This window comes from Drosophila pseudoobscura, chromosome 4 (assembly GCF_009870125.1).
Source record: "Drosophila pseudoobscura strain MV-25-SWS-2005 chromosome 4, UCI_Dpse_MV25, whole genome shotgun sequence".
NCBI lineage: Eukaryota > Metazoa > Arthropoda > Insecta > Diptera > Drosophilidae > Drosophila > Drosophila pseudoobscura.
Genome location: NC_046681.1, coordinates 11,474,819 through 11,487,444, shown reverse-complemented (window position 1 = coordinate 11,487,444; position 12,626 = coordinate 11,474,819). Strand labels below are relative to the sequence as shown.

General features: G+C 46.6%; 3 long non-coding RNA genes across 3 annotated transcripts; 2 read left to right on the top strand and 1 right to left on the bottom strand.

The window, feature by feature from the left end:
* Nucleotides 1-277: 277 nt before the first annotated feature.
* Nucleotides 278-816, bottom strand: LOC117183197 (uncharacterized). The gene is made up of 2 exons (XR_004469410.1): nucleotides 584-816; nucleotides 278-521 (listed from the first exon to the last, which is right to left on the bottom strand). It is a non-coding gene; the product is annotated as an uncharacterized lncRNA (long non-coding RNA).
* A 139-nt stretch (nucleotides 817-955) lies between these two features.
* Nucleotides 956-1,449, top strand: LOC117184165 (uncharacterized). Its single transcript, XR_004469409.1, has 2 exons — nucleotides 956-1,099; nucleotides 1,159-1,449. It is a non-coding gene; the product is annotated as an uncharacterized lncRNA (long non-coding RNA).
* A 658-nt stretch (nucleotides 1,450-2,107) lies between these two features.
* On the top strand, nucleotides 2,108-2,400 carry LOC26532929 (uncharacterized). The gene is made up of 2 exons (XR_001450950.2): nucleotides 2,108-2,165; nucleotides 2,235-2,400. It is a non-coding gene; the product is annotated as an uncharacterized lncRNA (long non-coding RNA).
* Nucleotides 2,401-12,626: the final 10,226 nt, after the last annotated feature.

Below are 12,626 nucleotides of genomic sequence, written 5' to 3'. Positions count from 1 at the left end.
AATGTCCCTGATTTTATAAGGTCCTTTACAAGGACCAAGGATATCAAGGATCAAAAATATTTAATTTTCTTTGCTGATTGTGGGCCGTTCAGAGCGTGCCAGGGTTTCCTGGGCTCGGAAAAATATCCCTGATTTGATGATATCCTTATTAAGGATCAGGGATCTCCGCAGTCTCAGTTCAGCATAAAAGATGGCTCTCATTACTAAGCAAATAATCCAATCCACTATCCTCCTGAGGCGTCCAAAATACATAAAAAATAATACGATTTGTGAAATGTTTATATTCGTAATTGTTTTATTTTTAAATGGTTTATTTGTAAAACTATCATAAAACTAGTCTAAAGCTATTTTTTGGAGTCAGCTTTGAGCTCTAGCTTTCTGCAGTTGTCACCAGAGCGTTGATGGAAGGCTAAGATCCTGTCGATTGTCGTTATTACTCAGCGACAGCCACCACAGAAGCTTCCACAGCACATGGGAGGGCACGATCCACAAGGCCCACACGTTTTTGATCCGTAGAAGTTCTGGAAAATATAAAAAATGGCTTTAATTTGATTATTTTTATAATAAATAATAGAATAGTCACCTTAAACAAAACAGAAGCTCGAAACTAAGCAAACATTTTTTGTTCTGTGCTAATCGGAGTGGTCCGAGTCGCCCAAGGTCAAAGGCATTTGTGGGCAACCGTTGTCGAGACGAAAAACCCCGACGATGCCGTACTACCAATGCCTCCTCGCAGAATCCGCCTGGACCCACAGGACGTTATGACTACGGTTGGGCAGAACAAGCCGCATCTGCAAGGGATAAAGCACAAAAAGTTAGATTTCGAAGAGCCAATGCTGTAGTGACCTGAAAACTTTAACAGATTTTGTCAGCTATGAATTGTATTGCTATGTTAAAATGATTGGCTTAATATAAAATATATATAGTACAAATAAAGTCATCAAGTCATCTGTGAAGTGTGTTTGTGCTTCTGTCAAACCCATGCTCTATTTCTCCCTTCCCATTTCTTTCATTCACACCGAACCAATCGGCCCAGAAACATCTAAATTTTTGTGTGTCCTCAAATTTTTGTCGACTCAAATTTTTTGTTTTGTTCAAGGTAAATATATTAGAAACAAATTTTGAGAATTGAATAAGTCTGGGTCCTAATATTTCTAGAAACTTAACTTCTCAAACATGTGCGACCCTTGCTGTGGACCTTGCGGCTCTTGCTGCGGCCCCTGCTGCGGATCCTGCGGCCCTTGCTGGGGACCCAGCCACCGACCTTGCAGACCCCGCTGCGGACCTTCCGGACCCTGCTGCTACCCTTGTAGAAATGGGGGACCCTGCTGCTGTGGCCCCAGCGGACGGGCTAACGGACTCTGCGACTAATTTCTACTGATCGCAAACCACGAACTTTAATTTGAGACGGCAATAAAACAATAGCTTAGACCACCAGAGCCCACCAAACATTGAACTGTCTTATTGTGGGCATGAAGGGGGTAGGGTGGTAGCTATTAAAGATTGGATTGAGATGCATGAGACATTCCTGGTCTTTGAGTTTAATATTCATTCAAAAATTGTTGAACCGAATAGTGAAAAGGTGGGGAAAGGATTGATACCATGGTTGTCGACGAGGCAGGAAAACATGCATCTTACCGTGCAAATCATTCCTCCCAGGAAGTAATAGCTTCTGTCACCCCACATTTGGCCATTGAAGTCTGTTATGTTAAAAGCAGACAAATTAATAATCTTCACTCGCCTGCAACCCAGCTCTTTTTAGATTGTCCTGTCCCAATAATATTGTCAGATTCTGCCTTTTTCGGAATCGGGAGAGTCCTGAGAAAAAGGGCCATCATAGCGGAAACGCTCTTAACTAAAATTCGTGGTTAAATTTTGGTGCGCCCCTATGAGAAAATGGATGAACTAAAGTTTATAGCAAATCGACGCCATAAACGCCATGAGTGGTGTAGTAGTTGCATTTTCTTGTGTACAGATGGCGCCGGTAGTCATATCGAAATGCATCTAAGAAATCGAGGATTAAAACACGTCTCTCGCACTTTTAACGATATAAATTCCAGATCTAAGCTGGCATATGCCAAAAATAAAAGTGTGCAATGGCAGAAATAATTAATATATGTACCGATTTGGCGGCAGTAATTACAATTTGAGCTGTCAGTGAAGAAGTAATCAAATTCAATTAAAGTTTGTATCATCTACAAGAACTTAGTACTCATCCTCCACTAACCCCATAGTACAACCCGCATGGCTAGCTGATGGAAATAGTCCCCACTTGGCAATCATATGGCGCTTTAGACAGACACTCTAATCTAAACGGACCATCTACGAGCAGAACATCACCCGCCGAACCAGCACCGCAAACTGACATGCAAATTAAAAAGCATATGCTTTGACTCCTAATCACAAAGCACTTTCATTCGGGCTCGCCCCTACCACACCACACCACCATACCGTGCCCCCCATTCTGCCTTTCTGCCACTTGATGGGTGGCTTTTCTTCCGCCTGTCAGACGTCGCTGCCGTCGCCTTGTCCGCGCTCACATCCGCGTCCTGCCTCTGCCTGACGTTGACATTGATGTTGGCTGTTAGCTGTTGCCTGTTTGTTGGATGTTGGCTGTTGGCTGTTGGAAGTTGGTTGTTGCTTTTGGGCGATGTGAGTGGTTGGCATTCGGTGCGTGATGGATTTTTGCAGCACTCCGAGACGGAATCCATCGCGAAAGCGCAGTCGCTGCGACTCCGACAGCTCCGGGGCTCAACTCCGCCCCAAAATGGTGCAAAAAGCGAACCTCCCCACCAAAATGATTAATGACTTTTCAAGTGACTTGCAACAAAACCGAGTCACAGCCACCAGACACAGTCACACACACGTAACGAGCCTCAGCCAGGATCAAAAGCTGTGGCTACACTGAGAGGAAAACCATTTCCATAGATAGCTTTCTGCTTCCCCTAAGCCATCCCAATCTTAACGATTTTGCTCCGTGTACTATTCCCCCCACTGTGGGCGTCTCAGTCGAGAGGAGAGCCACAAATTAGTCCCAGCAAACGAGGATGAGAACCGACTCTGACTCTAACTCTGACTCTGACTCGACGACTCCCTCTACTTGTCTATCCATCCATCGTCTGTCGCTCGTCCATCTTTGACATCACTCTGGCTGAGTGATGGGATGCGTGTGTGGGGTCGTCGTCATTGGAATTAATGATTTAAATGACTTGAGGATGGGGAGGACTTGGCGGGGACGAACTCCCGTATGTTGTCATGTCATTAACCAACACTCTGCTGTGCCATTTTCACCTGCAGCTGCAGTCATTTTTCAACACTGAGCGACTGGGAATGGCATCGTTAATTGCAGACAAACGTCAAAAGTCGTCTGTCAGCTGCGCCAAGGCTTCAAGCTTCGAGCATCAGGCATCAGGCATCAGACTTCAGCTCCTCGTCCACATTCACATCCCCGTCCATGTCAGAAGCTGTCAGGCTCACAAAAGTATACATCAGCAGGCCCCAGTTCCAGCACACCGCCCCCAGTTCCCAGTCCCCATTCCGAGTCCGAGTCCGAGTCGAGTCCAGGCATGGTCATGGTCGATAGTTGGCTGTTGCTTTGGCTGTTGCGAAAGATTGATGTGTGCTGTACGACGGCGGCAGGCAAAACGGAAAATAAATGATGTTGGTGATTATTTTTCTTCATTGAGCGGCAGTCGCTGGGCTGCCTCGACGTTGTTTCAACAGCCATTTTGGCCATCAATCTCGGGGAAGCATCGGGGCAGGACAAAAGAGTCCACAGCCACGCGCTGTGGGTGGACCGAGGCATGCTCGTACCTCCATTCGCTTATTCATTCATTCATTCATTCATACGCAGCACATTTAGACAATCTATCAACGTGGCAGGGCGCGAATGGGCCCCACGACCAAGGGAAATGGTGGCCAGTACGGACAGAGATTATGGCCGGAAGGGAGTACAGCCATAAGTATCTAAATTGATATGAAGGATCTGTCTTTCACAGCTGTTTCACTCGTGATCATGGATCAGTTTATCCCTAGAATATATCCCACATGGATAGGCCAATATTCACCTATAAAAATGACGCTACTCTTTGATTTATTTGCTCCCCTTTCATTTATTTCAGCACGAACTGGCTCCGTTCCCTTCTGGCTGTCAGGGGCAGTATTTCTTCTTCGTCTCCATTGCCAGGACATTACCACAATAACGCCCACAGCTCTGTGAACATCTGCAGCTCTCCTTCTCGAATGGATTTTGGGTGAAAAAGTGCAATATCATCAATTACTCGACAAATTTAGTGCCAGAAGATGGCAGTGGCAGTGGCAGTGGCTGTGCGAGTGGCAGTGGCTGTGGCGGAGGAGTGCCCTCGGAGGCTGACTGAAGGAGAGCTCTGGAGAGCAGAGGTCGGAAAAACGAAATGTCCGGATGCAAACAATAAAATACATTTTCCGGTTACTTGTCACCCACTTTTCTATCGCCTCCACTGCCACCGCCACCGCCACAGCCATCGCCATTGCCACCGCCGTGACTCGGACTTGGACTTCCACTTGGACTTCGAGTCTGACCCGCCGGAGAGTAAAATCCCTCCACAGTTGAAGAAGAAGTTGACACATGTTGGGAGGAGGGGGGGGGGGGGGGTACTCTTTGGGAAACTCTCCGGCAATTGCCAACAAAGCATTTCACTTTTTCGATTCAGGGGACAGAGGGGACGGGGGAGGGAGAGCCGGGGAGCCATCTGGTTGTTGTTGTCCAAAGTCATGTCGACAATAGCTTTAGCTTTGCTTCTGACACTTGGTAAATGGCGCCCGCCCGCTGAGCGACTGCAGCCAACATTTAGCCCTCATTCGCATCCTCATTCTCATTCTTCTCCTTCGACTGCCATCTTCCATTCTCCATTCTCCAACCTCCAGCTTCTTCCGCTTCCTCTGTTCTCCCTTCCATATGGTTGGGGCGGCGCCCGAGTGGGCGTGGCCGAGAGTAGTCATCGTGGTCGGGTCACTTGTTTACCGCTCCACTTACGCGTCGCACTCGAGAGCTGCCGGACACTTTTGCTGGCCCATCCTCCATCCCCCATCCTCCATCCTCCATCCCCCATCCTCCATCCCCCATCGTCCATCCCCCACCCTCCATCCTGCTCTATGCACGCGTTCTATCTCCCTCGTTGGCCATGTCCGCCCCCTTGCTGGCAATCCTTTCGATCCTGGCTCTGTTCCGGTTCCTGTCCCACAGCCTTTTAAATATATATTGTGCCAAAGTGCAAAGTGCACAGAGGGCACAGAGTGCAGCCAAAGCCAGAGGGATTCCTCCTCCTGGCACAGCCGCCGCCTCCTCTATCGTCTCCTTCATCACCATAGTCTGCAGATAATAATTTATCATGTGCGTGTCAGGATGCTTGACACAGGATTTGTTGTTGCTGCTGTTGCTGTGGGGATATGTCAAGTTAGGATGCCAATCGATGACAATGGGCATGACAGACAGACAGACAGGCGTGAAGTATGGTATAAGCTTGTTGGGCAATCTATGAGCCAATCAGTGCAGAAACATTTACATATAGATCTCCCACGAAGGAGGTTATTGATACTTGACCAGAGATTAATCAGAGACCATGTTTATGAATTCCTACAACTTCCTTCTAGAAACCCTACAAAAGGATGGAACTCGCATACAAATTCCTGAAACTATCACCAGAACAAGGGCAGATAATCACGCAATGATCCATCACCCACAGGGAGGAGATGATAAAAAACCTGCTCTCCTGCGTTGCACTTTATTTAGATCAGCATAACTTGTCGTCAGAGTCCATGGCCCTTGACCCGACCTGTACGACCTGGACGCCCTGTACCCAGCCTCGCTCCCCTGTCCGTCTGCTCAGAGAAGGAGTGCAGAAATATTGGGCAGCATAAATCTTGGCGGCAAGTAGTAAATTTTCATTTTCACACCTTTCAACACTTTTCACGCTAACACAACCAGAAGGAACATTTTGCTGTCAAAAATAGAAAGCAAGCTAGCAAAAAGGCGAGAGAGATGCACGACCACCCACTCTCACCATCTGTCTGTCTCTATCTCTCTGTCTCTCTCTGGCCTCCCCTGACAGGCTACACAAATACTGTCATATGCAGTGGGGAAAAAAAGAATGGTCCAAGAGCCCAAACAGGAGCTCGTGCCCCTACAAGGAGTAAGAGCTCTGCAGAAGCAGAGAAGCAGAGCAGCAGAGCAGCAGACAAAGTGCCTCTGAGCGTAAATAAATTGGAAATGTCCTTTGCCCTGGCACTGACTGGCGTTGCCCTGTCCCTGTCCCTGCCATGCCCATGCCCATGCCCATAGCCTGCTCTGTCCTCGAGAAAAATGGAGACTGGGGAGGCAAGGTCCTTCCGTGCAGTGCAATGCGTCGTGCCACGTCGGACATCGGACGAAGGCGATGCTTCCATTTTAATATTAATTTTACCCCAAAGCAGCAGACGGGGCCCCGGACAGAGAAAAGTTATTGCCCCAGCAGAGGCAGAGGCAGAGACAGTGGCGGAGGCAGCGGCACAATCCAGAGCGGAGCAGAGCAGAGCAGCGCAGAGCACAGAGATCCGAGAGCTGAGACGGAGACGGCAGGCAGTAATCATGGGGCAAGGTCCCGGGCATCCTGCAGTATCCATCGCCCATCTCCAGTCCTCCCTCCTCCTGCTCCCCGACCCTGCCGTTGTCAGTTGAAGCAATTTATGTCAGTGCATATCCGACAGCCTGGCAGTTGTAAGCCATGTGCGGATCCCCAGTCAGTATCATCTCTCTCTCTCTCTCTCTGCCCCACTGCCGCTCTGCCTCTCTGTGTGTCTCCTCCTTAAATCCAACACCAAAGTGTCCTTGTTGGCAGCAGCACAGCAACAACTATGCTAACAACAATGCAGCCTGCACCTATCAAGTTATCAGCCAGGCAAAAGATGGCTTCCCACTGCAGAAACCATGGGAGATGAGACACGAGGTCGTGACACGAGGATGTGCTGGAAGTGTTGTCGCAGTCCCTTCGGGAATACCTCGTAGCATGCCCCAAGCTACCAATTCCCAAGAAGAGTGCTCTGAAGGCTCCCAGACAGCTCGTTCTACCCCTCGTGAGTGCTCCCAAATCCTACTCTCACGATGCCATCTCCACTTGCAGCGGCAGCAGAGCAGCTTCCAGGCAATACTCATCGTTCTTGCTGTTATCCTGGCAACGACATCGAGCAGGCCAAAGTTTAGTGCAACCTTTGATTTATATTATTCTTCCCTTTCGTTCTTTCCTTCTCTATCGCTCTCTATCGCTCGCTCGCTCCCTCGCAGATGCCAAAGGAATTGCTCTATTTTCGGTAGGGCATATCCATGTCCTTTGGAGCACCGGAAGGCACCGAAAGCAAAATATTTATTAGTTTGTTAAATTGTGAATTGGCCAAGGAGCTGCTTGCACCGCCGCAGCACCTCCACATCCACATCCACAGCCACATCCACATCGTCGTGCTTCCCGTTCGAGTTCCCTGTTTGCCATTCGATTTGTGGGCCCTGCCTTTGGTCTTGGGTTTGGGTTTGGGTTCAGTTTTAATTTTTTAGCTCCTTGTGTGCCTCGGGCTTTGGTTCTTTCTGTTCCTGGCTCTGACTCGCACTCCTGCTCCTGCTCCTACTCCTTTACTGGCTCTGACTCTGGCTCCATCTCGACGTCTGGTTATGGCTCTGACTCTGGCTCTGACCCGTCCATTGTTTGTTTGATAATGATTCCTGGGTGAATGGCTCTGGGTCTCCTCTCTTCTCTTTTCGTGTGGGCCAAAGGATTCCATTATTATTTTTCATTGGCATGCCCTTTGACACCCAGTCGCCCGATGAATGGATGAATGGAACACGAGCAGGCAGCAGACAGGAATTTAATAGAGTGCACAATAAATAGTTTGTTAGGTTGTTTTAGTATTATAACCCTACATTTGTATTTACCTTGCTGCTAGCTTATAATTATTAGTGTTAATCTACAATTGTATTTACTATTAACGTTGTACGAAATATCGTAAGTATCCGAATAAGTATCGATATGAATAATCATCCGATAGTTCTAGTTCTGCGAACTAGAACTATGCGAGAACTAGATCGGAATAGAACCAGAGATCGGAGCTGGATTCAATGAGCACTTTTGCGGTATCAACAGGACAGAGTGGTTGGTAAAGAATTAAGTAAAATAAAATCATAAAAAGTACGAAACATCCGTGTACTTTCTGCGCCAATAAGTTGAAGGTTTATTTTGCCCCAAAATGTATCTCTTAATTGGAGTTGGGAGACCAGAGATATTAAGGGATTCCCCAAAACCCGATCCCTAACCGCCGACACATGTTTTTGGGTTAAGCGCCCCCCGGCGTCCTGTTATGGAGTGCCGCCAGCCGGCATCTGATCATCGGGGACTCATTTTGATACATAATATTTTAATTAAAATGTAAATCGAAATGATTAAGTGTTTCCAATTTATATGCGATATTTCATAAGCAGCCCAGAAGAGAGCCCAGAGAGAGACGGAGAGAGTATAAAGCACTGAAAATTGTCGGTAGAATACAAAAGAGCATAATTAATTACACGGCCCCGAGCCCGAGCACGAGCACGAAACGAGACGAAGACAGCGGCGAAAGAGAGAGAGAGAGAGAGCGAGGGAGAGCATGAGCTAATGACAATGAAAGAGAGGGATGCCAGAGGAGCAGAGCCAGCAGCTGATTAATGATGGGCTGTGAATGAGACAGAGACAGAGTGTGCCGCAGAGAGAGAGAGAGAGAGAGACGTGAGACTGTCGAAAATGAGCACAACATCATCATGAGAGATATAACGATGATAATGAGCATTATATGATAAATCAGGGTAGCTCCAGCGGGGAATGGAGCCAACGAATGCTCTGTTGAAATTTCTGTGGCACAATAATAAATTAATATAAATGATACTTAATTTTATGATTAATGATATTGATGAGTTACCAACCCATACCCATCCATACCCATACCCAATACCCATCCAGGCAGTCGGTCGGTTCTTGGCCGGACAGGCCGGGGGCCTCCAAAGGGTCGGCATGAAAGATTTTCATAAATTTATCAACCATAAATCAGACGCGGAATTGGCGTCTGGGCCGATGGCCGAGTCTCTCGCTGTGAATAATGCACAATAAATAAAAAATAAATAATACATAATTACAACTTTTGATTATTGCTTCTGCCGACAAAGTCTCTGAATTGATGGGTTTCTTCTTACCATCCCACAGCGATACCTATACCTATACCTATACCTATACCATGCCCATGCCCACTCCTCTTTCCCGAATCCATTGACGCCTTTCGCGTACTTTCGTGCTGCTCTCTCTGACAAATGATGCGCCCAATTTGGGGCACGGAAAAGATACATTTCAAAATGATTGAAATGCGTAATTAATTTACTTTTGTTTCCCCTCCCGTCTCGAGCATTTTTCTAAACCATTTGGGACAAAATTCCCCCCTCGCTGCGGGTCTGATGAGCCTCAATTTGTCAAAATTAACGAAAAAGCGGCCCGGCTCGGCACGCTTTGATGGTGGGGATTCGGGGCCAGAAAAGTTTTCGTCGAGACAGGAAATAATAATCATGAATGAGTAGAGCTGCTTTGGATATGACAGACAGTTCTCTTTAGGATTTAACTGCGAACTGAAAGTACTTTGAACAGCGATCTAAAACTTGGTGCAACTCTTGGCGGAAATATTCAGATTATTCAAAGCTTTGGAGTGGTTCTAACATTGAATTAAATGGGACATTCTTAGGGACACTAGACATTCAATTTTGCGACTACTTGTATTGTATGTTGGTGTCTGAACTATTCTTTAGGCAGTCTTATTAACATTCCAACTAGAGCCCTGCCTGAATCCATAGTATCCATAAAATCACAGCAATACTCATGCGTATATTGAATGCTTCCAATCATTACGGATATTTTTAGGTAGAAGAAATGGCAAAAATGCAGCAAATCGTGCCCTCTACTAACCCTCAATCCAATTGAGAGTGAGCGCGACAAAAAAACCAAAATTTTCGGCTCTACCAGGATGATAACTGCTTCGTTTAGATCATTACGTATATTTTCAGGAAGAAGAAGTCAAAAATCATGGCATTTGTATGTTGCTTTCTCGTTCTCTCTACGAGAAAACTAAATGCAGAGTGAGCGCGAAGAAAAATAGAAATTTTCGGATCTGAAACAGTAAAATTCACGATATCAACTTCGTTCAGTTCATTTTGGGTGGGGATTTTGAAGGAGTAAGAGTTCTAACTGACCTAAAAAATGGAATACCAAATCGCATCGAATCCAATGCCAACATTTGGAAGATGAAGGCCTGTAAGTAAGTCCATACATAGTAGTAGTAGTGCATATGTATATTGTAAGTAAAGACAAAGGCTACGAGGAAACCTTCTTTGTATCCAACCTTTGTACTACGCGTAGACGAGTATAGATCATACACTCTTTTGTTGATTATCCAACTGACACATGACATTATTCTCATCCATAACGGTAGGAAAACAAAGTAAAGTCCCTGCTGCAATGGATAAAACACTAATTTCAGGATTGCATAAGTCGCATAAGTCAAACTGTCAGCGGCAGAGGCAGACAACAGGCAACAGACAACAGAAATGACACAGACAACGGCGACAGCGACGAAAACGACGACGGGGAAAGTTCTCTTGTCTGAAAATGAGTGGAAAAAGTGAAAAGTTAAGCGAAATGAAAAGCAACCCATACCCATTCTGAGACTTATGCACGAAAAACCGTTCTTTTCACATGTGTGGAGTGGCAAAATGTTGTTGCTTGTGGCATTGTTGCCTTGCCTCGCATTTGTTCCAACAAAAGTGCAATTTGCACCCAAAACAGCCGCAAACAAGGATACTGGATGTTGGATGCTGGATGCTGGATGCTGAATACCGAATACTGGATGGAAGATGTAAGAGAGAGTCCCCGAGTGTTGACAATGGCAAAAACCTACAGAATGAGGGGAAGAACAAAGGAACACACAGGAACACATATGACAAAAGCAAAATAAGAAAAATCCTCTTTTGTCTCGGGCGTTGCGTTGTGTTTTGTAACGCAAGCATAAAAAATCACGGAACGAAGGAAAAACTTTGCAAACAAATATAAAAGGGGAGAAAACCAGAAAAACAGAAAAACCTTTCCGAAAGACTTGAATCGCTGGAGTGTGTGGCATATGCCACACGGCTGGCAGAGCTAAAGATGGGAGGAGGCCACCTCCTCCAAAAGGGAGTCCCGTACTCCCGTTCTAGGTCTGTATCCAGGCGATAAAAACCCTAACAGACTGGCGAAAAGAAACGACACGAAAGTGCAAGGAAAAAAGGGTACGATTCGAGGCAGAGGATACTCTATCAGATCAGTAGTTTCGATTATCTCTGTATAACATAACAATGATTCGGGTCCTCGTCCTCGAACGATACCTTACTCATATCTGCGCGTGCGAAGCGAGTAACGCAACGAAGCGAAGCGCGTGAGCCGGGGGTTGACGCACGAACGAAGCGCGAGTGCAGGAGGCTTGACCCCTACTGTACATACATATTTCTATGGGTAAATTGTGTCTTTAGCAGTTATGACAATTGTTTGCTGTTCAAATGGTGATCTAGTGCTGAAAGAGTATCTTAGATGCTTCTAAAACCATAATACCCTTCTGTAAGAGTATGTAAACTGCAGCAAGTAACAGCAGCAGCAGCAACAACCATAACAATGGACAACTGACAGCAGCAACAGCAACAGCAACAGCTAGTAACCCATCGCATACCCATACTCGGGCCCATCCCGAGATCTCCAACTCCAACTCTAGCTCTGGCTGCAACTCCCACACAAGCCTCCCCTCCGCCGCCACCGCCACCGCCACCGCCCTCGCCGTGGAGGAGCAGTTGTTGGCTTGGAACAAATGCGTACGTGACACTTTGGTGGCGCAGAGATATAAGAATGTCACATAACTCAACGTGATTAACGTCTTTTTGTCGCTCTCAGGCGGTGGGCACTGCCAGTCTCCACCCTACCTCCTTTGAGACCCCCCCCGCAACCCCTCTGGCAGCCCGTTCTTGGCCATGTCTGCATGCAAAAATATAGCCAGCTATAAAACAAGTGGTTCCATCGTTGGGAGTCTGTCTCTGTCTCTGGATTTTCTCATTGTGCCCCATGCCCCACGACCCACGCCCCACGCCCCCCATGCCTTGCGTCTGGCGTTTAACGAAAAATTTTCTATTATGCCCAGGCATTTTCCAGCTTCCAGCTTCCATTTCCTTTTGCAGTTTTTCCCCCCATTTTCGGTTATTTATGATATAGTAGGGGGAGGGAGGGGGGCTTCTTGGTCTCTCGTATATTGTATTTGGATTTGGATTTGTTGCCTTAGTTTATTCTCATTAGGGGTGTCATGTTTATGAATGGCAATTCGATTTATGGGTTTTTTATTTGCAGCACAAGAAAACGGAAAAGCCATAAGTCATACCATGAGAAGGGGGTGGTGAGGGGGAAATTGGGAATTGAATCTGTTGAGAAAGATCAAAGGAATAGCAAATAGCAAATGGGAAAGTTAAGGAGGGGCTAAAGAGATCGTAATACGAGGTGGATATACCCCGAAGAAGGGGTTTCTTTTCTTAGAAACCAAAG